At 44.6% G+C, this 25,334-nt stretch overlaps 1 pseudogene; it reads right to left on the bottom strand.

Annotated features, from left to right (window-relative positions):
- Window positions 1-34: 34 nt before the first annotated feature.
- LOC101610552 lies at window positions 35-8,509 on the bottom strand (annotated as a pseudogene).
- Window positions 8,510-25,334: the final 16,825 nt, after the last annotated feature.

Here is a 25,334-nt window from a genome sequence, read left to right as displayed (position 1 = left end):
TATATTTCAACCTAATACTTTGGCCCCCACTCCTCTACCCATATTCTGCTGAGTACCCTCCTCTTTCCAAGAAGGCTTTCTTCTGTTTGGATGTCTTGTTGTTGTTGTCTGTGTTAAAGTGTTGACGGACTCCGTGTTGCGCAGGTCTGGGGCAGGAGTAGCGGTGGGACGACGGCCACTGTGCGATGGCGGATGCACTGGTCAGCTCGCGTCCAGGGGACAGCGGCCCAGTGTGCTTCCCACCCTGTGGCTCTCACATGTTCTCAACCTCCTCTTCTGTGATGGTCCCTACCCCTTGCAGAGTGTGATGGAGATGTCTCGTTTAGGGTTGAACTCTCAACAGCCTCTAATTTCAGCTTTGATAAGTTATAAGTCTCCTCAGTGTCTACCACTATCTCCACAGAGAAGCTTTTCTGGCTGGCACTGAGAGCAGCACTCATATTGTTTATTTATTTATTTATTTGACAGCAAAAGAGGGAGGGAAAGCGAGAGAGAGGGAGGGAAGGAGGGAGAGAGAGAGAGAGAGAGAATGGGTGCACTAGGACCTCTAGCCACTGCAAACAAACTCTAGATATGTGTGCCCCCTTGTGCATCTGGCTAACTTTCCATTGGGGGATTTCTTATAACTGCCAGGATCTCTGTATTTGTTATAGGAAATTGAACCTGGGTTCTTTGGTTTTGCAGGCAAATGCCCTAACAGCTAAGCCATCCCTCCAGCCCTCATATGTATGTATGTATGTGTATGTGTGCGTATGTATGTATGTATGTATGTATATATATATATATACATATATATGTGTATATATATACATATATATATAGTGTGTATATATATATGTATATATATATATATATATATATATATATATATATATATATATGAATAATTGACAACTTCCCTAATTGTAAACAATATCCCATGGTAATTCCCTCCCTTCCCCCACTTTCCCCTTTGAAACTCCACTCTCTATCATATCCCCTCCCCCTCTCAATCAGTCTCTCTCTCTTTTTTTTTAAAGTAATGGCATTCTTTTATTTATTTATTTGAGAGCGACAGACACAGAGAGAAAGACAGATAGAGGGAGAGAGAGACAATGGGTGCACCAGGGCTTCCAGCCTCTGCAAACAAACTCCATATGCATGCACCCCCTTGTGCATCTGGCTAATGTGGGACCTGGGGAACCGAGCCTCAAACCGGGGTCCTTAGGCTTCACAGGCAAGCGCTTAACCACTAAGCCATCTCTCCAGCCCTCTCTCTCTTTTTTTAATGTTTTATTTTATTTATTTAATTTAATTTGAGAGAGCAAGAGGCAGAGAGAGAGAAAGAGAATAGGCATGCCATGGCCTCCAGCTACTGCAAATGAACTCAAGACGCATGCATCACTTTGTGCATCTGGCTTACATAGGTCTTGGGAAATTGAACTGAGGTCCTTTGGCTTTGCCAGCAAATGCCTTAACTGCTAAGCCATCTCTCCAGCCCTCAGTCTCTCTTTTATTTTGATGTCATGATCTTTTTCTCCTATTATGATTGTCTTGTGTAGGTAGTGTCAGGCACTGTGAGGTTATGGATATCCAGGCCATTTGGTGTCTGGAGGAGCAAGTTATAAGGAGTCCTACCCTTCCTTTGGTTCTTACATTCTTTCTGCCTGAGCTTTGGAAGGTGCGATAGAGATGTTTCAGTACTGAGCACTCTTCTGTCACTTCTTCTCAGCACCATGGTGCCTTCGTAGTCATCCCAAGGTCACTGCCATCTGAAAAGAGAATCTTCTCTAACCAAAAGTGACAGTAGCATTAATATATTGGTGTGAACATTAAGAGAAGTGCTTCCCGGGCACTCATATTCTTTCTGCCAATTTCTCTGCAATGTTCTCTGAACCCTGGCAGGTGTGGCAGAGATAACTCATCCAGTGTCAAGCACTGGGCTTTCTCTTCTTATCTTGACTTTGATGAGTCTTGGGTTTCACCAATATTCACTGGCATGTGGAAAAAGAAGCTTATCTAAACAAAGGCATAAACATATACAATAGGCATAAACATATACATTTAAAAACCAATTTGAAAGGCTCAACATACTCAGGTAAAGAAGAGTGTTAGCTTCCCTCTAGGGCTTATGTCCTCCCAAGCCATAAGATTTTGACTTGGTTTTCAGTACCAGATGTGAATTTCCTCCCACTAACAGGGCCTCAATCCAATTATAGAGCAGTTTTGACTGATTTTTAAAGAAACAACTGGTGGAAGCTAGCAGTCAACTGACAAGAAAGTTTTGTGGTCCTAGCAACCAAACTATCCCAGTGTATTCATGGCACCTCTTGACTGTTACCCTTGGCACCAGCTGCGTGGATGAAGCCTTCACATGGTCTTCCTTGTGGTGCGAGTGTGAAGACAGGCACGTCTCCTCTGCAGCAGGTCCTTGGCTGGCCTGTAGGTAGCTGGACTCTGCAGAGGTGGGAGTCCAAGAACAGCTGCATTTTCTCAAAGACTGTGGGTTCCATCGCAGGGGGAGAATTTCCACAGCTGTGTTGTAGGATTGTTACTTTCTTGTTGCTGTGAATAAATACCCAACTAGAAGGGGCTCAAGGAAGAGGGGAGGGTTTATTTTCAGCTTAGACTTTTACTTCATGGCGTGACAGGACACTTCATGGCAGGGAGGCAGCATGGCAGCAGCAGGCTGAAGCCGAGCTGAAGACCAGGCTATGAACCTGGCAGCCTCTGAACCGCCGTAAGCTTCCTGGACCTGCCGACTGCCATTTTTACCTTTGTAGGAAACTTGCCTGACCTATGTGAAAGCTTCTGGGATATATTATTTTTGTTTATTCTGCTGAGCAATTTTCAGTGTTGAAACTCACAACCTTGAAGCTGCTAACTTTTCTTGCATGATTTGTTTGTGGTTTTCTGGTTTTTTTTATATAGCTTTATAGTTCTTAAATGCCTGTTACTTTGATGGTAGATCAACTGGATTAATTCATAATTTCCCCGCCCCCCCCCCTCTGTTTTTCGAGGTAGGGTCTCACTCTAGCTCAGGCTGACCTGAAATTCACCACATAGTCCCAGGGTGGCCTTGAACTCACAGTGATCCTCCTACCTCTGCCTCCCGAGTGCTGGGATTAAAGGTGTATACCGCCATGTCTGGCTTCTCCCTTTTTTCAAAATTGAGAATGACCACAACTAATACACCATGACCATAATCTCCTCATGTTACCTGACCTTTTTCCCCTGCCAAATCCTCCTTGCACACAATCCCTTCTTTCTAGTTTCCCTACTATTTTGATGCATCATGTTTTCCTCCTGTTATGCAGTTCTTATTTAGTTAGTGTCAGCCACTGTGAGGTCATGACTATCAAGGCCACTTAGTGTCTGGAAGATAGTATTTTAATCATGCCTTGTCCTCTTTTGGCTCTTACATTCTTTCTGCCACCTGTTAGGCAATGATCCCTGAGCCTTGGAAGGTGTGATAGGCATGTTTCACTTAGTGCTAAACACTCTACTGTTCCTTCTTCTCAGCACTTTGGTGAGTTTTGGGTTACCCCAGTCAGCTTTTCTCGATAATTCCCGACCTTTTTCTTCTTTTTTGTGATATTTTCCTCCATTTTATCTTCCTTCCCCTTTCTTGAGTTTTTGTTGTTGTTTGAGGCAGGGTCTCATTCTTAGCCCAGGCTGACCTGTAACTCACTCTGTTGCCCCAGGTAGGCTTTGAATTCATGGTGATCCTTCTGCTTCAGCCTCCCACGTGCTAAGACTAAAAGCATGTACCACCATGTCTGGCTTTCATTGAGTTTTATTGTTAGTATTCAATTAAAAAAAAATTTAATCATATATATAATTACTACATATGCAAGTATATTACACACACATATATGTATGTATATATATGTACATATATATGTATGTATATATATGTGTATATATATATATATATATATATATATATATATATATATATATATGTATGTCCCCTCACTCCTGCTCTCATTACCCTGGGGGCCCTCCTTAGCAGGGTTATGGTATTCACTATGGGGTCATGAAGGCCTCAGTCAGTCCCTGTGGGGTAGCAGGTGGAGGGAGTGGGGACCATGCCTCAGAGTATTCCTACCCACTCTGTGGCTCTTACAATCTTTCCACCCCCTCTTCTGCCATGTTCCCTAGGCTATGGCAGGCCTATTGGCAGTCTGATTTAGTGTTGAGTTCTCAGTAGCCTCTGGATTTCTGCTTTGATGGGTTTTGATTAATCACAGTGTCTGCCACCATTACCCTAGGCTAGGTCTAACCCTGTTAGGCTAGCAGTGAGAGCAGTAGTATTCATGTCACTACTTCTTCTGCAATTTCTCCTGGGCCCTTGTAGATGTGGTAGAGGTGGCATGTCTCGTGGTGGGTAGTCAGCTATTTTCTTGTCATGTTAGTGGATCTTAGTTCTCCATTTTCTCTGCTATCTGTAAAATAAAACAGATTCTCCAACCAAGAGTGAGAGCAGCTTGGGTTAAAGGAAATATGCAGTTATTTGAGAGACTAAAAAAAAAAAAAAAAAGAAAAGAAAAAAAAAAAAGAAAAACTCCAACAGATGCTTTTGCTCTTTATATTAAGGAAAGAAATTGGCTGGACAAAAAATTAAGTGAAAATAATGAGAAATAGAGAGAGAATGGGTATGCCAGGGCTCTCATCCACTTCAAACAAACTCCAGATGTGTGTGCCACCTTATGTATCTGGCTTACGTGGGTCCTGGGGAATTGAACCTGGGTCCTTTGGCTTTGCAGGCATCTCCTCAGCCCCCCCAGATGTTTTAAATTCAATATGTCTACTTTGGTCTGCTTCTTATATTAGATACCATTTGACTATCTGCTATTATTAGATAAAAATGGTTTTTTTGTGGGCGGGGGGAACTAGGTATAGTGCTTACCAATCAGAGACAGAGGTAAGAGAATTGCAAGTTTGAAGCTGGCCCAAACTCCATAGTGAGACCTTATCAAAGAAAAATAAAGGAAGCTCTGCATACACAAGTTTTTTCTTTTTCTTTTTCTTACTTATGGTGTCTAGTTGTGCCCTTTCCTTGGTGGTTCCCTAAGGAGGTATTTATTTATGTGTTTATTTTTTATTTTTTGGACTGGCTAGATTCCCAGAGAGAATTCAGTTTCCTGCTTGGAGGATCTATGTCTGGCTGCTCACATTCAAGTTGCTGAATGGCAGATGAGGAATGGAATCTTCAATATTTGCAGTGCACAATCTTATTTAAGCCCTTTGTTGTCAAGATGGTTTCCTACCCTTAGCAATAGTTGGTGTTGCAACCATTCAGTTTTGAGTGAATACATTACTAGAATTCTTCCAGTTTGGAGAAAGGTGGTTACCCACTGTACCAAGTGGAGATGGTATACTTGACAAGGGTGGTACCCTAACTCCTTTAAAAGTCTCTGTCTTTTCAGGGCTGAGGAGCAAAGCACTTGCCGTGCAAGCATGAGGATCTGAGTTGACTCCTCAGAACCCATACAAAGCCAGACATGGTGGCACATGTCTATAATTCCAAGGCTCCTGATGGGAAGTGGAGTCAATGGAACCCCTGGATGCTTGTAGGTCAGAGAGCCCAGCACAGGCAGTGGTGAAAATCAGGAGACCCTATCTCAAACACAGCAGAAGGTGAGGACCAACACTCAAAGTTATCTTCTGACATGTGGTGCATGTGCACCTGCATACATGCATACATAGACTCATTATTTTTTTCAAATGAATGAAATAATCAAAAAAGTCCCTCAGGCCTGCAGAGATTTCTCAGCGGTTGAGCCTGCAAAGCCTAACCACCCAACTTCGATTCCCCAGTACCCATGTAAAGCCAGATGCACAATGTGGCACATGCATCTGGAGTTCATTTGCAGTGGCTAGGGGCCCTGGTTCACCTATTCTCTCTCTCCTATCTGCTCACAAATAAATAAATAAAAATTATTTTTAAAAATTTCTCTCAAAAAATCTCAAACAGTTCCTCATTTGCAGCCTTATTTCTGTCTACTACTTCCAGAGGTATATGTCTGCATCACTTCACAAGACTATGAGGGGCTCTGCTGTGCATTTCAGGTTTACTTGTCACCTACAGGACAGAGAGAATAAGAATCATAGGTTTACTCACTCTTTATTGCTTACTTTAAAGTGAGGTTTTAGGAGAGAATGGAGTTGACATATGTGCCTGTGATGGTTTAAATGTAAAATGTATCTGAACTCCGTTTTTATTAGAGACAGAGGACAGAGAGAGGGAGAGAAAAAGAGAGAGAAGGAGAGAGAGAGAGAGGGAGGGAGGAAGGGTGGGTGCACCAGAGCCTCTAGCCACTGCAAAGGAACTCCAGATGCATGTGCCCTTGTGCATCTGTCTTACATGGGATCTGGAGAATTGAACCTGGGTCCTTTAGCTTCACAGAAAAGTACTTTGCTGCTAAGCCATCTCTTCAGCACATAATTAAATTCTTTTTTATTTTTTAATTTCAAGATACTTGTTTTCAAAATGGGTCACAACACTAAGCTTCGGGTCCATTCTGCTGTTGTACCAGCTGCAAACGCTTGCTCAGCAGCTGAGGGGCACACTTTAGTATGCTTGAAAAGTGAACAAAAATCCATATAAAAAATATCCAAATAGTTTTCATAAAGCCAGGCATGGTGGCACACGCCTTTAATCCCAGCACTTGTGAGGCAGAGGTAGGAGGATTGCCATGAGTTTGAGGACACCCTGAGACTAGAGTGAATTCCAGGTCATCCTGGGCTAGAGTGAGACCCTACCTCAAAAAACAAAAACCAAACCAAAACAAAACAAAATCAAAAAAGACAACAAATAGTTTCCATAGGAACACAGGTAAGTGTGACCCCAGTGCCTAGCCCTCCATCCTGCTGCATCTGCGCCAGCCCTGCTCTTACAGAGACATTTCAACACTAGCAGTCTTTAAGTTAAATGGACCCCAAATCCCTTAATTCAAGCTACACTCGCAGTGAAGAGCTACAAGAATGGTACCGGCACGCTGATACTAGGGGAAGCACAGGCTGCTGGGTGACGGTCCATCCCGCTCTCCTGGGCGAAGGCATGAGCAGAGGGCTGACGTCCTGCTCCTCCACTTCACGTGGGAAGCCATGCTTCTGAACTTGCCTCATGAGTTGCCACATTGGTCGTGACATCACATAATAGGCAGTAGGCCTCTGGAATCCCAAGCAGCTGCCACAGTGTATGCGCCCATGTTTTCAAAGAGCATCCAATCACACACATGCATTTCAGGCAGGTTATAGCACTCAGCGATCTGATCCAGGCCATCACATGTTGGTCCCCCAATGCTGGAGGAGTCACACTGTTCATCTGGCTTGGGTCTCTTCTGCAGCAGCGGCTTTGCATGTGCATGATCATAAGGGATGCAACTGAATGATCTATGTACACCATCACTCACATAATACATACAGGTTTGCTCATTCAATTCATCTTCGGAGCCAGTCTGCTCCTTCACCACATTCTTTTTGGCAATGATATTGACTGCAAGTGTGAAAGCTGATGCAATGTTGCATCAGCCTGGCTCAGCTATGATTCTCACTCCATGGTTTGATGGAAAGTACTTGTCCAGTGCTGGGTTGATCACACTGGTGAGCTCTTCGAATTTAAACTTCACATCCTTAGATCCAGGAAAGCCACCACCAATGTTTAGCAGATACATGCTGAAACCAGTCTCAGCTCCTATGTCGTAGACACAGCGGGCTTCAGACACTGCTTGCAGGAAGGTCTCAGGATCCGTACAGCCACTCCCTCTCTACATGGAAGCTGACACCAGTGACATCAATATTTAGCTCTTTTGCCCATCCCAAGAGAAGTCTGCTGGTTTTGAGTGTGGCACCAAATTTAACGCTGAGGTAACAGACTGCTTTGGAATCATCAGTGGTAATTCTCAAAACCAGCTTTACCTTTGGGTGCACTCTGTCGACTTTCATCGACTCAATTTCACTATCAAAAGTCATCATCTTGCTGGGTATGATGGTGCATGCCTTTAATCCCAGCACTCAGGAAGCAGAAGCAGGCGGATCACCATGAGTTCGAGGCCACCCTAAGACTACATAGTGAATTCCAGGTGAGCCTAGGCTAGAGTGAGACCCTGCCTCAAAAAGCCAAAAAAAAAAAAAAAAAAAAAAAAAAAAAAGTCACCATCTGGACTCCACTACTGGCAGCAAACTTAATTTGAGACATTTGTTTACAGGGATTTGCATAGATAATCCTCCCTGGAGGTACCCCAAAACTCTGCACCAACTGTCTTTCAGTCTTGCTTGCATAGTCGAATCCTGTTCTGATGGCAGCTAGATCATTACATTTGACTGCATAAAAGGGAGTAACATGAGGAAGAGCGCTTAGCCACCTTAGATGGTTCTTTAGAATGTCTTCAAGGTCCATAACATAAAAAGCACCCTTATCATCATCAGAAGAAACTGTATTAATTTTTTGTTCCAGAATGTCCTTGGTAGTAAAGCCTTCAAGGACATGGCAGTCATTCTCTTCCTTATTAAAGTTGTTCATGGTTTCTCAATGTGCCTATGGAACTAGGAGATGGAAATAAAGAAATTATCTCTACCTTCTCAAAGGCAATTACCAAGGAATTTCAAATTGTGTGTCCTTGGAGCAGCAGTGGAACCCTTCTCACAGGCCCCGTTCTGCAGGGTGGCCTCGTTGACACACCACCTCTGCTGGAGCCCCAGCAGAGCTGGTACCGGAGCCAGAGCCCGAGCCGGAGCAGTGCTACGCCACTGCCTGCCAGCAGCCTTGCTCCTGGCTGCTGCGCACTGTGGCCTGCCTGACGGCAGCTGGCTGAGTGGCTGAGAGCGGTGGTGATGGTAGTGATGGACCCCATATTTAAATTCTTAATCCCCAGCTGGTGAGACTCTTTGGGAAGGTTGTAGAACCCTTAGGAGACAGAGTCTTGCTAAAGGAAGTGTGTCACTGGGGCAGACCTTGAGGTTTTACAGCTTAGCTCTGCTTACTCTCACTACTACCTCCATGCTGATGTGAAGATGTGTTCCCGGATGGCTGTTCCTGCCATGTCTTCTTCACCATGATCAAATCTGTAAACCAGAGGGTGGAGAGATGGCTTAGTGGTTAAGGTGTTTGCCTGCAAAGCATAAGGACCCAGATTTGATTCTCCAGTACTCATGTAAGCCAGAAACACATGATGGCACATGTGTCTGGAGTTTGTTTGTAGTGGTTAGAGGTCCTGGTGTGCCCATTCTCTCCCTCCCTTTCTCTCTCTCTTTCATCAATAAATAAATAAAATATTTTTAAAAACCTATAAGCCAGAATAAACCCTTTCCTCCTTAAGCTGTTTCTGATTAGGTATTTTGTTCTAGCAATGAGAAGGTCACTGATAGGTGTCTAATCTTGAACTGCAGCTGAAGTGTCCAGAGCAGGGACTTTGACCAAAAGTCTGAGGACTCCTGGAAAAGTCAGCAATGAGGGTTTCTGTACCTTCTATACTGCAGGCAAAATCATGTTTCTATGTGTATTCTCACTTAGACCAAGTCTACAGCTTGTATCAGATTCCCAGGGGTCTCTTCCACAACTAAGTACCATTTCCCCAGAGGCCACATCGGCTGCTGCACTATTTCTAGCATGCTCAAGGATGATGGCCCTGGTAACAGGGCCCACATAACCCTTGAAAACCAGGTCCTAATCATGCTCTCCACACCACTGATGGCTCAGTCAGTACATTTCTATATGTAAGATAAGGCTGTGAAACTTGCAAGGAAGTTTCATTATTGTTGCTAATGGTTTTGAGAGCAGAAGTTTCAGTATTTTATAAATTAGAATGAAAGAAGAATATAGAATGGAGCAATCCTCAAACATGCTTAAGCAAAGCACGGCCCCTTCTCCCCTTTCTCTTAATGGCCACCACCATTTTGAGGAGTCTGTTTTTTCTCAGAACCCAGTTTGGGAAACAATGTGACAAAACTTTCTTTTCTGAGCCAAGTAGTAACTATTTGAGGCTTTTTGGCGTAGCATCTGGTACAGCTATGTGTCTGTCCATCACAGTGCAGAAGTAGCCAGAAACAGCAGCAAACAAGCAGCAGGAAGCTGGTCTGATCGACAGGGGCCCACGGGCCTCTGTGGATCCTGCATTTGGCTGTCTCCCAGGGTTCCTCCACATCCTTTCTGGGTCTATTTTATTTCCAATCTCTTCCCAGCTTACATGGCTGTGGTGGTTTGATTCATGTGTCCTCCATAAACTTAGGTGTTCTGAATGCTAGGTTCCCCAGCTGATTGCAATTGGAAATTAAAGCCTTCTGGAGGTGGTATATTGTTGGGGGCAGGCTTATGGGTGTTATAGCCAGCTTCCCCATGCCAGTGTTTGGCACACTCTCCTGTTGCTATTGTCCACCTTATGTTGGCCAGGGGGTGATGTCCACCCTCTGCTCATGCCGTCATTTTCCCCTGCCATCGTGGAGCTTACTGTTGAGCCTGTAAGCCAAAATAAACCTCTTTTCCCAGAAGCTGCTCTTGGTTGGGTGATTTCTACCAGCAACGCAAACCTGATTGCAACAATGGCCCACAGCTTTTCTGGGGCTTTGCCCATTGCTTTTTGAGTTATGTATGCATGTGGGTGACTGTTGTAGTTGTCGTCTCATTCCGGGGTAAAACACGCAACCAGACACAGTTTATGAGAAGGAAGGGTTTATTTCAGGCTTACTGATTCCAGGGGTAGCTTCATCATGGCTCACTTCATCCATAATAGAGAGAGCAAGAGAACAGCCAGTGTTCAAGCTTAGGACTAGACTCAGTATCTGTCCTCAGTGACACAGTCCAGCAAAGCTCTGTCTGATTTAAGTTGGAAGGTTAATCTAAGCAAAAAAAAAATTCATTCAAATATCATTATGTTCTTATATATGAGGAGTGGGACAGAATACTCTGGGTGACTGAGAAATCCCATTTGTAGCCCAGTCTATCTTTTGGAAAACTGCAGAACTGTGTTAAACTTCGCAGAAGTCCATTCTATCAGACTTAGCCTGGAGCAGAGCAGAGCTGGAACCTCCCTGTCACTCCTGGCAGTTCTCCTTAACAACAAGGTGCTCCACTGGAGCTGTCCGGAGCCGGGTAGGGAAAGTAGTAGGGGCTCTGGGCGGCTTCTGGGCCTGGAAGGTGGAGGAGTCCATTCTCTCCAGGATTGATGACTGGGTGAGAAGCACCTGTGAGAGGCAGGCCCGCCCTCAGCTGCCATGGAGCGCTCACCATGAGGAGACTAGGACTAGAAAGGGCCTGGAGAGAGCACGGCACAGTCCCAGTGTTCACAGCCCTCACTCTGGCTTTGACCTCATGTCAATATCAAACTGAGAAGAGAGGGGAAATCGGCTTTGGTGTCAGGAGACATGGTCCACCTGCTAAGTGAAGTGCCCTGGCCTCACTGCCCCTCTCTGGAAAATGAGAATGGTGGAGACATAAATCATAGTTACTGAGGGTCCCCAGTCGTCCATGTGTGTGTGCTGAGCTAGGATTCAGAAACAGACCCCCCAAGGTACCACAGCTCTTACCAGGCAGTAAGCACAAGGAGTGTAGTGAAACAGACAGAAGGAAGAAGTGGAGGATGGATGAGAGAAAGCAAACACAATAGTCGGAAGAGCTCACTTTGTTAGAGAAAAGGGGACCAGCTGTGGAAATGACATTTCAGCTGAGGCATGAAGGAATAAAGAAGCCACGTAGCCTTTACTAAGTTCTTATCATGGGCTAGTCACCTAGTCTTAAATGTAGGACCTTAGTTGAGGTAAGCACTAACGTGGCAAAGCCCAGGCTGGCAGGTTAAATAGCCTATTCAGGGTTACACAGCTTGGGAGGGGCCAAATAGGGACTTCAGTCAGAACTTTCTTTTTAAAAAAGCTTTCTTTTTCCAACTTACATTTTTTATTCTTAAAAATATTTTATTTATTTATTGGCAAGCAGAGAGACAGAGGGAGAAAGAGAGACAGAGAGAGGGAAGGAGGGAGAATGGCATGCTGGGGCCTCTAGCCACTGCAAATGAACTCCAGATGCATGCGCCACCTTGTACATCTGACTTTATGTGGGTACTCGAACCTGGGCCATTAGGCTTTGTAGGCAATTACCTTAACCACTGAGCAATCTCTCCAATCCTTTTAAAACCTTTTTTTATTGACAGCTTTCATAAATATAAACAATATACTAGGATCATAAATCCCCTCCTACCAATCTCCCTTTCCCCTCTCATATCTTCCCTCCATTGAATCTCTTCTTTCCAACTAGTCTCTTCTATGTCATTTTTTCTTTCTTACTAAGCAGGTCTTGTGTAGGTAGCATCAGCCACTGTGAGGGCAAGAATATCAATTGCCAGGACTTTCTGATACCAAATCCCTCGTACTTTGTTTATGATGGTGCAACTTACCTCCCAACTTGTATAGTTGTGCAAGTAAGAATACATGCAGGGCTGGAGAGATGGCTTAGCGGTTAAGCGCTTGCCTGTGAAGCCTAAGGACCCCGGTTTGAGGCTCGGTTCTCCAGGTCCCACGTTAGCCAGATGCACAAGGGGGCGCACGCGTCTGGAGTTCGTTTGCAGAGGCTGGAAGCCCTGGCGCGCCCATTCTCTCTCTCCCTCTATCTGTCTTTCTCTCTGTGTCTATCGCTCTCAAATAAAAAAACAACAACAACAACAACAAAAACATGTTCTCTCTGAGATGCGGGTCTTAGGGTGTAGCATTTATAGGTATGTATATATAGGGAGGCAAATGGGAATTAGACCTGTAAAGATAGACAAGTAACTAAAAGTGAATATAAAAGTACGACGGAAGAGGAGGGGGCGGAGGGCAAGCGGACACACGTGATACAGGGGAGGGGACTTGTGGGGAAGTAAGAGGTAGAGGAGGGTAGAAGAGGTAGAGGAAGGTAGAAGAGGGAAAGGGAATAAAAAATTGTACTTGAGAATGCCAGAATGAATGATAACGCAATTTGTATGCTAATTGAAATAACAATAATAATGTGAGTTGCTGAGGGTCAGAAGCTTATATAGAGTAGGCTGTTAGCCCCGCCCTTAGTTCTCCGCCCCCATAGGTGACCCTTCAGGAGGACTCCCTAGGCCCCAGAGAGCCTTGCCTTCGGGCCTGAGGCCTGGAGAAGTGCGTGTGCATGGAACGGGGCCCTCCCGCGGGGACTCCTCCTCGCAGCCGGCGAGTGGGCGGGGACGCCGGGGCGCGGACGTTGGCTGCTCGGGACCCGAGCGTCTCGGCCTTCCAGGCAGCAAGCAAAGCTGCCGGGACCAAACGTCACCCCACTGGAGAAGTCTCTGGGGGAAGTGTTTGAGCCCGTAGACGCCTTCCCTTCTCTCCCCGCCCCTTCCCCTTCTGGCGTACTTCCTAGGATCCTGCCCCGATTCTCCCCAAGAACCCGGAGCCTTGGAGATGAAAGCTAAGAAAACGCAACAAGCCACCGGCGGCGCTCACTCGATTGATTTTTACACAAAATTTGCCTTCATGCACGAAGGATGGAAAAATGATCCCATAAATAATGGATAACAAAAACAAATGCAGGGAAGAAATCGATAGTCACGCACTTGATCCTGCAGGGAGAGGGGAGTGTGTGTGGGGAGGGGGACACGGAGCCTGTTCCAGCCAAATGGCACCCTAGGGAACCCCTTCTAGCACTTCCTGCTGGGGAGGGAGCGGCTCCGCCGGCCCAGCGGGCTCAGGAGCCGGCGAGGAGCGAGCTCCAGGGCAGGGGCTGGGCTCCGGGAGCGCCGGGCTTCGGGGCGCTGGGAGGGCTCGTCTGCAGGCCTTCCCGGCTCCAGTCCCTCACGGTCAGCGCCACCTGCAGGGGCGCTCGGATTCCCAGGCAGCGGGCTTCCTTTGGGTTGTCTCTGGCCCCAGGAGCTCCCAGGTTTTCCAGAGCTGCCAAAATCCTCCACGCTTTCTCTCTACTGAATCTTAGCAAATCGCCCCAGAAGTCCACCACTCGGGTTCCACGACAGCTCTTAATTTGGCGTGGGCTATGGGCCTGAACCCGGTTCTGTCGCCTGCCCTGCCTGTGCACTTCACCTCGCTGAGCTTAGCTTGCTTCATCTGTAAAACACAAGCTCTTACGTGGATGGGAAGGATTAAAACATTCAACGTCTGAAAAAATGCTGGCCATATCATACACTAGAGGCTCAAAATTCAATGGGGAACCCCCCCCAATAACTGATACCGGAAATGAGTGTCCTTCCTCTGAGGTTTCTTGCAGATTCAGGCACCACCACCGATGACTAGATCCAAGCAGGAGCCTTGGAATGAGTCCCGTCATCTCTTGTCACCTTCCTCAGGCTTCTTACCTATCACATTTAATATATCCTGGTGCTTGTTCCTAGTTAAGGAATGTTTGTTTTTACAGCTGTCTTGCATTCCATGAATGCACTACTACAAACGTACCACAACTTAATTAACCCGTCAGTGTTGCGGAGATTTTTCCTAGCCTTTTGTGCAAGACGCTGCGATATGTAACCTCACATACATGCGCGTGCGCGTGCCCACACACACACGCGCGCACACACATGTAAAATAAATTCCTAAATGTGTAAATGCCAGGGCAAAAGAGATGTGCATTTTCCCTCATTTTGTGTGTGTATGTATATTCATGTATATGAGTGTCTATCCACACGTGTGCATGTGCGTTGGAGGCCAGAGGTTAATGTTCCAGTGTCTTCTGCAGTCAGTCACTCTCCACGTTACTTTTTAGGCAGGGTCTTGCACTGAGCCTAGAGCTCACTGACATATGTCACCTCCTTGCCAGTGCTGGGATTACAGGTGTGCACCACCACACCCAGCTTTTATGTGGGCGCTGGTGGTGTGAACTCAGGTCCTCAAGCTTGTGCAACAAACACTGTATTCACTGAGTCGGCCCCCCAACCCCAGGACATGTGCATTTTTATGTATGTTTTTGTTTTTTGAAGGTCTCACTCTAGCCCAGACTGGCCTTGAACTTAAAGTGATCTTCCTACCTCAGCCTCTTCAGTGCTGCGATTAAAAGCATAACCCATCCACACCTGGTCCCGACATTTTTACTTTTGATAGATGTCACTGATTAGTGTTCCTCAGAAGTTGTGCCTTGAATGTCCCCACCCATAGCATGGAAGAGTACCCACGCCTCTTCCCCCTTGCCATGGTCCCAGGAAGGCGTCAGCATGCCATTTCCCTGTTGTGTCAGCCCCACTCTACTGCATTTGGCAGGAGTGCTCTGCTCACAATATTCCTAAGCATCGCCACTTCCCTGTTTCACCAGTCTCTGCTGTTGGAACTCATGTTCTGTTCCTCTGCCTGGCAGAGCTCAAGGCCACTCTTGAGTTCAAGGGCCACCTCTGAAGCACTTCCTGTCTAGGCTGAGCTGTCTGTAGCTCCCCCTTCCGCTCCCCCTCAGCTCTGAATACCGGCTGCTCATTGCGCCTACCTCACTTGTGGTACTGTACTCATGCTCACGCCTGCCGTCTGCATCCTCAGAGAGAAGTGCAGACACCAAACCTATCAGATGGATGTGCAAGGTACAGTGCTAAACCCACAGGGGGAGTAATGTTGAAAGAGGCAAGATTCTTGTGCTTAAGGAACTTGTGGGGCTTTTAGAGCTCTTTCGCTGTGGAAGGGAAGAAAACTGCTCATTTTAATAATTTCTGTAGCTTTCGCATAAACCCTGGTATAAACTGTGCACAGTAGTGAGAGAATACCTATGCACACTAGAAACAAAAGATTGCACACAAAACCTATTCTCTCCTTAAATAAGTTTCTTTCTTCTTTTGTGGAGCTGGGGACCGAACCTTGGGCCTTAGGCATACTAAGCAAGTACTTTACCATACATGCCATACATGCCCAGCCTCTTCTTGTCCTTCCCTCCCTTCCTTTTTTCCTTCTCTCTTGGAACAAGTATGGCAGAAAGACTTTGCCAAAGTAAATAGGGGACATGGACATATGAAGTACATAAAAAACTCATCCCATTCTGTTCCCCTGCTCAGGGAATATATTTCCTTATAAGGCTGAATGACGATCAGAGGTCAAGATGTGATGGCAAGTGTAGTTCACAGTTTGAGACCACCCAGGTATAAGAAGGAGAAACAGGGCTGGAGAGATGGCTTAGTGGTTAAGCGCTTTCCTGTGAAGCCTAAGGACCCCGGTTCGAGGCTCGGTTCCCCAGGTCCCACGTTAGCCAGATGCACAAGGGACGCACGCGTCTGGAGTTCGTTTGCAGAGGCTGGAAGCCCTGGCGCGCCCATTCTCTCTCTCTCCCTCTCTCTGTCCTTCTCTCTGTGTCTGTCGCTCTCAAATAAATAAATAAAAATTTAAAAAAAAAAAAAGAAGGAGAAACAGATGAAATGAGAAAGCAGCACGTGCACACCAGGACCAGTCCCTTAAGTGAACGGGAAGTGAGTGTCAGTTTCCCATCCTCTAGACTACCCGATTTGAAACCCCAAACCCAACTGAGGAGCTTGATCCTTAATGTGGATTATTGTTTTATAAATTATTAAGAAGAGCAATATCTCTCCATTTACTGAATGTCATAACAAAAGAGATAGGAGGGAAACCAAGACATTGTCTACCCAAAGAGCCCAGCATTTGGACAGTGTAAAGTCACTAAATAATTCAGCAGCTATTTGAAAGTATAGTGTTTTGTAATTTCAATAGAACCATCTTAGTCTGGCTCTCTGTAGTGCAGAATTTTAAAAAGGTGCTTGCCTTCGTGGAGATCTATTTCTAGGAGAAATGGGATTGAGCAGCAACACTGGTCAGAGGAAGAGGGTTGACTAATTAGAGAGTCTTGTGTTTACTGTAATTTAAAATTTTCATGAGACTGCTGTGGCCTAAACATTTTTGAGTGATATCCTTTATTTCTTTCTCTTTGCCCACATGTCTATGATCTGACTGTACTTATCCATGCCCTTCCTTTTCTGTTCCATTTTTTTCTTGTATGTTGGTGGAAGGGAAATCAAAGTGCACAAGGTGATTCTCACATACTGGCAGACAGGATGAGAAAACAAATGTAGCCCCCAGTGGTGGTAAGGAGACAGGCTGGTCATGTCCAGCTCTGGTTTACTCTGAGCAATCAGATACACTAGCTCCAAATTACCTTAGAGATGGGGAATCTAACCCAGCTGGGGTGACTCAGGACAGAGGGAAGGCCTGACCCGAAAGGAAGCCCCCATTTGTCACTTTTGGCTTCCTTATTTCTATCTCATCTTACTACTGAGATTTCATGTAGTGTACCATAGTATGATAAACAAAACAGAACACTGAGTGTGACTGAAAGTCAATAGAGCATTTGAAGCGAGATGCCCTGGTTTGATACCTGGACTCTATCCTTCTCTGCTGCATGAACTTGGGCAGGTAACTTCATCTGTATGATCAGTTTCCTGCTCCTTAACATGTGGATAATAATTATGCTTCCCTCCCTGGGTCATTGCAAGGATCACACCAAAAAATAATGTAAAATACCCCATATATTGTAAAGTGTTTAGTCTGTGTGGACAATTATTATTTACTTACCCTCAGCTCCTCTGACTCCTAAACTTAGGGTAGGTAGGTAGGTAGCTAATTACAGAAAACAGAACTCTGCGTTTAATGTGGCTCCTGAGTGAGAGCCTTCTGCGACTACTTATTGGCAAGACAGACTCCAGAGAATGAGTTATGTAAGCAGCATCCCAGTGGTCCCAGCATGGATGCAAAGCAATTAAGTTAAGCACTTACCGCAATCACAAGTACAGCTCATAGGTTTAAAAGTGGGAAGAGAGTACATGTGAACTTGGCTTGGTCATACTTTGCTGTGTCAAGTGTATTAGAGATATAGCCTATGAATTCTTCACTCTAGTTCTTCTAAATCCTAGAGCACTTTTTGTTTAACAAAGCATACAATTGCAGATCTACCTTACTCAAAGTGCAACCTCTATTTATGTCCCTTAAGAATCTTATATCCTCATTTATTTAAAAAAAAAAATGGTTCTGTGCTGAAACAGAAATCACCTAGGAATCTTATAGTGCAAAGGGATTAGGTCCTTTATAAAAGTGTTGGAAGGGTTGAGGCATGGACTATCTGTTGGCCATGAAGGAATAATTCCTGTAGCAACTACCTTTGACACAGATGAGGTATTGGCAATTTGTTTTTGAAGCAACTGATCTGTGTGTGTGTGTATAACATTGTTGTTGTTTGTTTTTCAAGGTAGAGTCTCACTCTAATCCAGGCTGTCCTTGAACACACAGCAACCTCTGCTGTGAGTGCTGTGATTAAAGGTGTGCACTACCATGCCTGGCTTGTTCCAATACATATCTTGAAGATGTCACCATGACACTGGCCTACTGAGACCAGAAGCCACTTCCAGTTATAGCTGCTTCTGGAAGCTGCAGATGTGACATTAGTCTCTCAACACTTATTCATAGCAGATGAAACTAGCTTTCCACTCATTTCTGCCTTCTAAACCTTGGCATGCTATTTTTACTTCATGGAATCTATCTCTTTCATGTACTATGTATGCAAGGGAGTGTTGGAATCAATTGGCTTTCCTCCTTCAGGAAAACAGGAAGGTTTCTCTAAGAAGGAAAGATAAGGGCCAATTGATCATATTCATTCCAGAAAACAATAACTGTAATTACCTTACAGAGTTATCATGTGGTTAAGTAAAATAAAAGTGGGCAATCCATGACTTCATTATCTTTACCATCGCAACTGCATTGCAATTCAATGTTTTAGCTTCTAAAGTCACTCACAGAGAGTAATTCTTCAGCTGATTATCTGACTTTGCTTCAAGAGTTGGAGAATTCCACTATGTAGACTCAGGGTGGCCTCGAACTCACGGTGATCCACCTACCTCTGCCTCCCGTGTGATGGGATTAAAGGCATGTGCCACCACACCAAGCTCAACACTGCTTTTAAAAAGGTGAATGTTAAGCCAGGCGTGGTGACGAACACCTCTAATCTCAGCACTTGGAAGTCTGAGGTCAGCCTGGGATTACAGAGAGTTCCAGGTGAGTCTGGGCTAGAGTAAGACTCTACCTCAACAACAACAACCAAAACAACAATAACCAAAACAAAAAAGCAGTGTTGAGCTTGGTGTGATGCCACATGCTTGTAGTCTCAGCACCCAGGAGGCTGAGGCAGGAACATTGCCATGGGTTCAAGAGTAGTCAGGGTTAAAGCAAGTTCCTGTCTCAAATTACATAAGTAAGTAAATAAATAAAAAATAAGGCTGGAGGGATGGCTTAATGGTTAAGGTGTTTGCCTGCAAAGTCAAAGGACCCAGATGCGATTCCCCAGGACCCACGTTAGCCAGATGCACAAGGTGGTACATGCGTTGAGTTGGTTTGCAGCAGCAGGAAGCCCTGGCATGCCCATTCTCTCTGTTTCTCCCAAATAAATAAAATAAAATAAAATAAAAAGAGCTGGAGAATTCTTTGCTTGCCTCATTGTCCCCATGGGCTCAGGGGCTCCTCTCCCATCTAAGAAATGGACCTGTAAAAGCCCTCTATGTACCAGTGCCTTGGGGACATTTCTAGGCCATGTTTCTGTCCTCCACACAAAACTTCCAGCTTCTCGAGTTCTCATCCTGTTGCTTTAGGCTGAATGTCTCACTCTGTATGTGTCCTGTTCGTAGTGATACTTGAGTGGAATGAATTGCTTTGACTCGATTCCCGTTTCATCTCTGTTCTATTTCCACCTCATACCCAGCCCAGGCCGTATGGTCCTTTACTGAAAGTGGAGGCTAAGATTCCTAGTAGAGGAATTTAACAAGGAAACTAAAATTCATTAGCTAGAGGATAGAGGAGAGGATCAGGAACTCCAAGAGAAATCTCTAACAAAGCATGTTGTTCTGAGACAAATACAACTAATCATGGTCGTCTCCCTCATCTTCAGTTAGTTGTTGTCATTGTTGTATTTCATATTTATATCTTGAACTTTTGATCTGGGAACCATAATAGAAATTCACAACCAAACTTACTTATTCTACACATCACTCTTCAGGATCTCACAAAGTGGCCAGTTCAGATTCTCAAGGTTGCATGGGCCTCAGCTCAGCTTAGCTCAACTGAATCAGCATCTCAAGGGCACACGTGAGGTCCAGGCAGCAATACTTGAAGAAGCTGTTCAGGAATAATAATCATGATGTGAGATGCACAGGGAAGGACTGACCTGAGAGCATAACTAGGGTTGACATGTCTATGGGAGCCGATGCCTTAAGGTACTGTCCAACTAGGGTGGTCATGGCTCGATTTTATGAGTACTATGTACAGTATATGTATAGACAATATATAACTCAAAAAGTGGATGCGTGATGGCATGTATTTCCAGGTACCAAGTTAGTATAAAGTAATGGGTAAAGGTTTAAAGTCAGGGAAATATTTTAATATCCTTTGGGTTATAACAAGCAGGTGACTTTTCCACTTATACAGAGATCCAATTCTAGAAATTGATATTTAATTCTTAGTAAAAATATTCTATAAAATGAACTTGTAGCATGTTCTCTATTCTACGTAATTCTGGGCAAATTACTTAAGCTCTTTTAGTTCATACTTTATTTGTTTATTAGAGATACAGATAAAAAAGAAAGAAGGAGACAGGGAGGGAGAACGGGTCCTCCAGTGCCGCTAGTCACTGCAGACGTGCTCCAGACGCATGCACCACCTTGTGCATCGGGCTTTTGTAGGTTCTGGGGAATCAGCCTAGGTCCTTAGGTTTCGCAGACAAATGTCTTAACCAATAAGCCATCTCTCCAGCCCGAGTTCCCACTTTGATTTTTATTTATTTATTTGAGAGAGAGGAACAGGGGGAAAAAGAGAGAATGGGCACGCCAGGGCCTTCAGCTGCTGCAAATGAACTTCAGACACATGCTTTGTGCATCTGGCTTATGTGGGTCCTGGGGAATCTGACCTGGGTTCTTTGGCTTTGCAGGCAAGTGCCTTAACTGCTAAGCCATCTATCCAGCTCCTAGTTCCCACTTTTAATTTAATGGGAAAATAATAGTAGACACCTTGGAGAATTATATTATGAAAATGATATGTAAATTTTTTGCATATTAGAAGTAAATAAATTTGCTATCGAATTATCATGTACTCATTAGCACGATATTTAGGAGCCAGTTGGAGTGTGGGGGAGGTGGCTCAGAGTATAAGGTGCTTACTGTGCAAGCATGAGGCCTGAATTCAGATCCCTGGCACTCAGCAGAACGTGGACATTCATGCCAGTAACTTCAGAACTGGGGAAGAAGAGATAGAAGAATTTGTGAAGTTTTCTGTTTGGTTAGTCTAGCCAAATTGGTGAGCTATAGATTCAGTGTGATGCCCTGTCTCAAAAATTAAGATGGAGGTCTGGAGAGATGGCTTGGCAGTGAAGGTGCTTACTTGTTTGCTTGTTTGCATGACATAAGGACCCAGGTCAAATTCCCCAGTATCAATATAAGCCAGGTGCACAAGGTGACACATTCATCTGGAGTTTGATTGCAGTAGCTAGAGGCCCTGGTGTGTCCATTCTCTCTCTCTCTCTCTCTCTCAAGTAAATAAATGAAAATTAGAAAAATATTTAAAAATGAGATGGAGAGTGATTGAATACTTCTGGACCCCACACACATGCAAACACATACAAGCATACATAAACACATGCATGCACAGTACAAACACATACACATGCAAAATCAAATAACAAGGAAAGTATAGAAGCCAGGTAGAAACTAGGTGATGCCAGTAAGTAAATAAATGACACATTCTTGGGTATGTGATCTGTGGGAGGAAGGAAAGTGTGTTCCCTCGGAAACCCCTGCAGCGCTACTCAGCATGGAATAACCGTGAAGGAAGCTGCCAGCTTGTAAATTGCCCAGTGAATGGAATAGGTAACATGTTCTGAGTCACTTGCCCTACCAATTTTCACTGGTACTAGATGGCCAAGGTTTGTTCCATGAATGAGACAAACATAGATGAAGCAAGAAGGGTGTAGGGAAGCCTAAGATGTCTTAGGTAACCCGAAGTTCATCACAGTATAAATAACGATCTTGTAAACAGGTCACTTGTAAGCACACAAAAATGCCAAATAAGGGACTAGGGAAATGGCTCAGTGGTTAAAGGCACTTGTTTGAAAGTCTGTCAGTCCAAGTTCAACTTCCCAGCACCCATGTAAAGCTGCACATGCATCTGTGATCCCAGTGTACCCATGGCAATGGGAGGCAGAGCCAGAAGAATCTGGAAAGCCATTTGGATTGGCATATACCAAGCAGAAGAAAACAAAATAACAAAGGAGACCCTGTTGTCTCAAGCAGGATGGAGGGAGAGAACAAGCACCCAGAGGTTGTCCCCAGACCTCCACACACATGCTGCGGCATGCACATGCCTATGTATACACATATCACACACACACACACACACACACACACACACACACAAGTTTTAAAATGCTAAAGTAATGGGTGTTTTTGCTCATTAGTTACTGTGCCCAAATGAGCCTGTGTTAATATGTGCTAGGCACTGTGCTGGCGCTACAAGGAAAGAGGTAAAAAGGACCCCTAGGGAGACTAACAGAGAAACATAATAAAATGCCATTGAAAGTGATGGCTTTTGTTTTATAACATTGAAAATTAAGGAGATATTGAATTCAAATGTAGGCTGTAGAGTGGTATGCAGTATAATTCTTTTGACATTGAAATAGAAGAAAAACTGAAAATACAAAAATGCTAGCTAGTAATTTAATTAAAGTGGTAGGATTATAATTAGTTCTCTATTTTTAAAGCTTTTCTTATTTTTTCTAAGGGAGAATTTAAGCATGAAATATTTGAAAAAACCTTTTTTTTTTAATTTTTTTTATTTATTTAATTGAGAGCGACAGACACAGAGAGAAAGACAGATAGAGGGAGAGAGAGAGAATGGGCGCGCCAGGGCTTCCAGCCTCTGCAAACGAACTCCAGACGCATGCGCCCCCTTGTGCATCTGGCTAACGTGGGACCTGGGGAACCAAGCCTCAAACCGGGGTCCTTAGGCTTCACAGGCAAGCGCTTAACCGCTAAGCCATCTCTCCAGCCCTGAAAAAACCTTTTATTGACAATTTCCATACATGTACATCATGTACTTTGATCATAATCCCCTCCCACTATCTTTTAGAAAAACATTTAGTTACTTACTTACTTGAGAAAGAAAAAGAGAGAGGGGAGTGCCCAGGACCTCTTGCCACTGCAAACAAACTCCAGACACATGTGCCACTTTGTGCATCTGGCTTTACATGGCAACTGGGGAATTGAACCCTGGTCATCAGGCTTTGCAACCCAGAGCCTTTAGCTGCTGAGCCATCTCTCCAGCACCTCACTACCTTCTTTTGTCCTCCTTCCACTGAACCCTCTTGCCTTTCTAACTTGTCCTTCTTTTACTTTTACTTTTTTGCCCTTCTCCATCATCCATAATAGAATGTTGATGGGCCCAATATTATGCAGGTCTTGTGCCAGTAATAACAGGTGCTATGGGGTCATGGATGCCAGAAAACAGCATTCCAAAGCACTCCTCTGGTTCTTACAATCTTTCTGCCTGCCCTTTTACGATGTTTGTCAATTTGACTGGATTTAGAATCACCATGGAAATAAATCTCTTGATTTATCTATTAGGAATGGTTTGGATTAGATTGAGTGTGTGGCACTCACCTGACTGTAGAGTGGTACCATTCCCTGTTCTGGGGTTCCTGGACTGTGTAGAAAGGAGAAAGCTAGCTCAGCACCAGCATTTATCAGTCTCTCACCACTTCCCTCCTGTGAATGTGATGCCAACTTCCTGTTCCTGCCTTGCTCTCACATCGTGGTGGACTTCTCCTTAGAACTGTAAGCTAAAACAAACTCTTTCCTTCTTCTTCTTCTTCTTCTTTTTTTTTTTTTCTGATTGGGTGTTTTGTTCCAGCAAAGAAAAAATAATTGATACACCCCTCTTCCACAATGTTCTCTGAGCCTTTGAGTGCATGATAAGATATTTCATTTAGCACTAGCGCTAAACAGTCTCCTATCCTCCACACTTGGATGAGTTTTGAGTCTCCCCAGTATCATACCCAACTGCAGAGAGCTTCTCTAGCCAAAATTGAGAGTGACACTAATCTATGGGCATTAATATAAATATGTAGAGGGCAATTTGATGGGCAGAACATATTTATTTGGCCAAACAACAGTAATAGCTTTTCCTCATAGGGTCTAAAGCATGAAATATTTTTGAAAGGAGTGCTCATTTCTAAAGATGCCCTGCTGTCAAATCTGAAGTTATCCTCCTCTTGTCTCTGCTACCTGAAGCTTTGTATCCACTTCAGTTTAAGTTTCCTGGCAGCAAAGACTGAGACATTAATATGGGTGTGTAGGCATTTTCCTTAGCAGTTGCCTGGGAAGCCTGATTGAAAGACTCAGGAAGGCGAGATGCAGCAAGGAGGAGCTGTGAGCATGGGGATTATCCTTGAGCAGCCATGCCTGGCACTGCTGGTGCCCAGCCTCCCCGAGGACTCTCTGGGGAACATGGAAAGTGTACCTCAGCTGAATTTGCCCTCAGGAAGCTGGGCATTTATCCACTGACTGCTGTGCCTCATGTGCTCATGATTGCTCTTGGCAGCATTACCTCTCCCCGCTTTCCCAGTCTGTGCTATGCCCACAGAGAAAGCTAAGAGCAGACACCAGAGGGGCACTCGGGTGGAAGGCTGATGCTGTACACAGCGCGATCCATGTGCTGAAGTCAGGTTGGACAGGAGACATGAGCAGAGCATGCAAAGTCCTAGCTATATCCAGACATATCTCAATTCAAGGGCTCTGTCCCCATTTCTCCTGGTTGGTGTTTATTGATAACCTTGGAAACTTGGAAGGCAGGATTCTCACACTGGGAGCAGCGTAGAATTGGGAGTGAGAACAAATTTGGTGAGCTCCAAGTTCTGAAAAATCTCAAGAGGTTGGAAAGATTAACAGACTCATGGAGTGAACTTTAAATAGGGAAGGATGCACATATTTCCAAACAATTGCGAAGGTAAAAAAAAGATCAGAGAACATGGCTTGTCAAAAAAAAAAAGTGCTGGGCAAGGTGGCGCACGCCTTTAATCCCAGCACTCGGGAGGCAGAGGTGGGAGGATCTCCGTGAGTTCGAGGCCACCCTGAGACTCCATAGTGAATTCCAGGTCAGCCTGACCTAGAAAAACAAACAAACAAACAAAATGCAGCAATTGGCTTTGAGTTTCTGTTTCCAACAGAAATTTTAGTCCATCTCACATTGCAATCTCTTCACTGAATGAAGAGATTAAAACTCATATAATCAGTGCTCAATTTTTTTTTTTTTTTTTTTTTATCAAGGTAGGGTCTCACTCTAGTCCAGACTGAACTGGAATTCACTCTGTATTCTCAGGGTGGCCTCAAACTCACTGCGAT

The sequence above is a fragment of the Jaculus jaculus genome, chromosome 13 (genome assembly GCF_020740685.1).
Source record: "Jaculus jaculus isolate mJacJac1 chromosome 13, mJacJac1.mat.Y.cur, whole genome shotgun sequence".
Lineage (NCBI taxonomy): Eukaryota > Metazoa > Chordata > Mammalia > Rodentia > Dipodidae > Jaculus > Jaculus jaculus.
The sequence above is the reverse complement of the archived record's forward strand: the minus strand, read 5'-3'. Positions and strand labels throughout refer to the sequence as shown.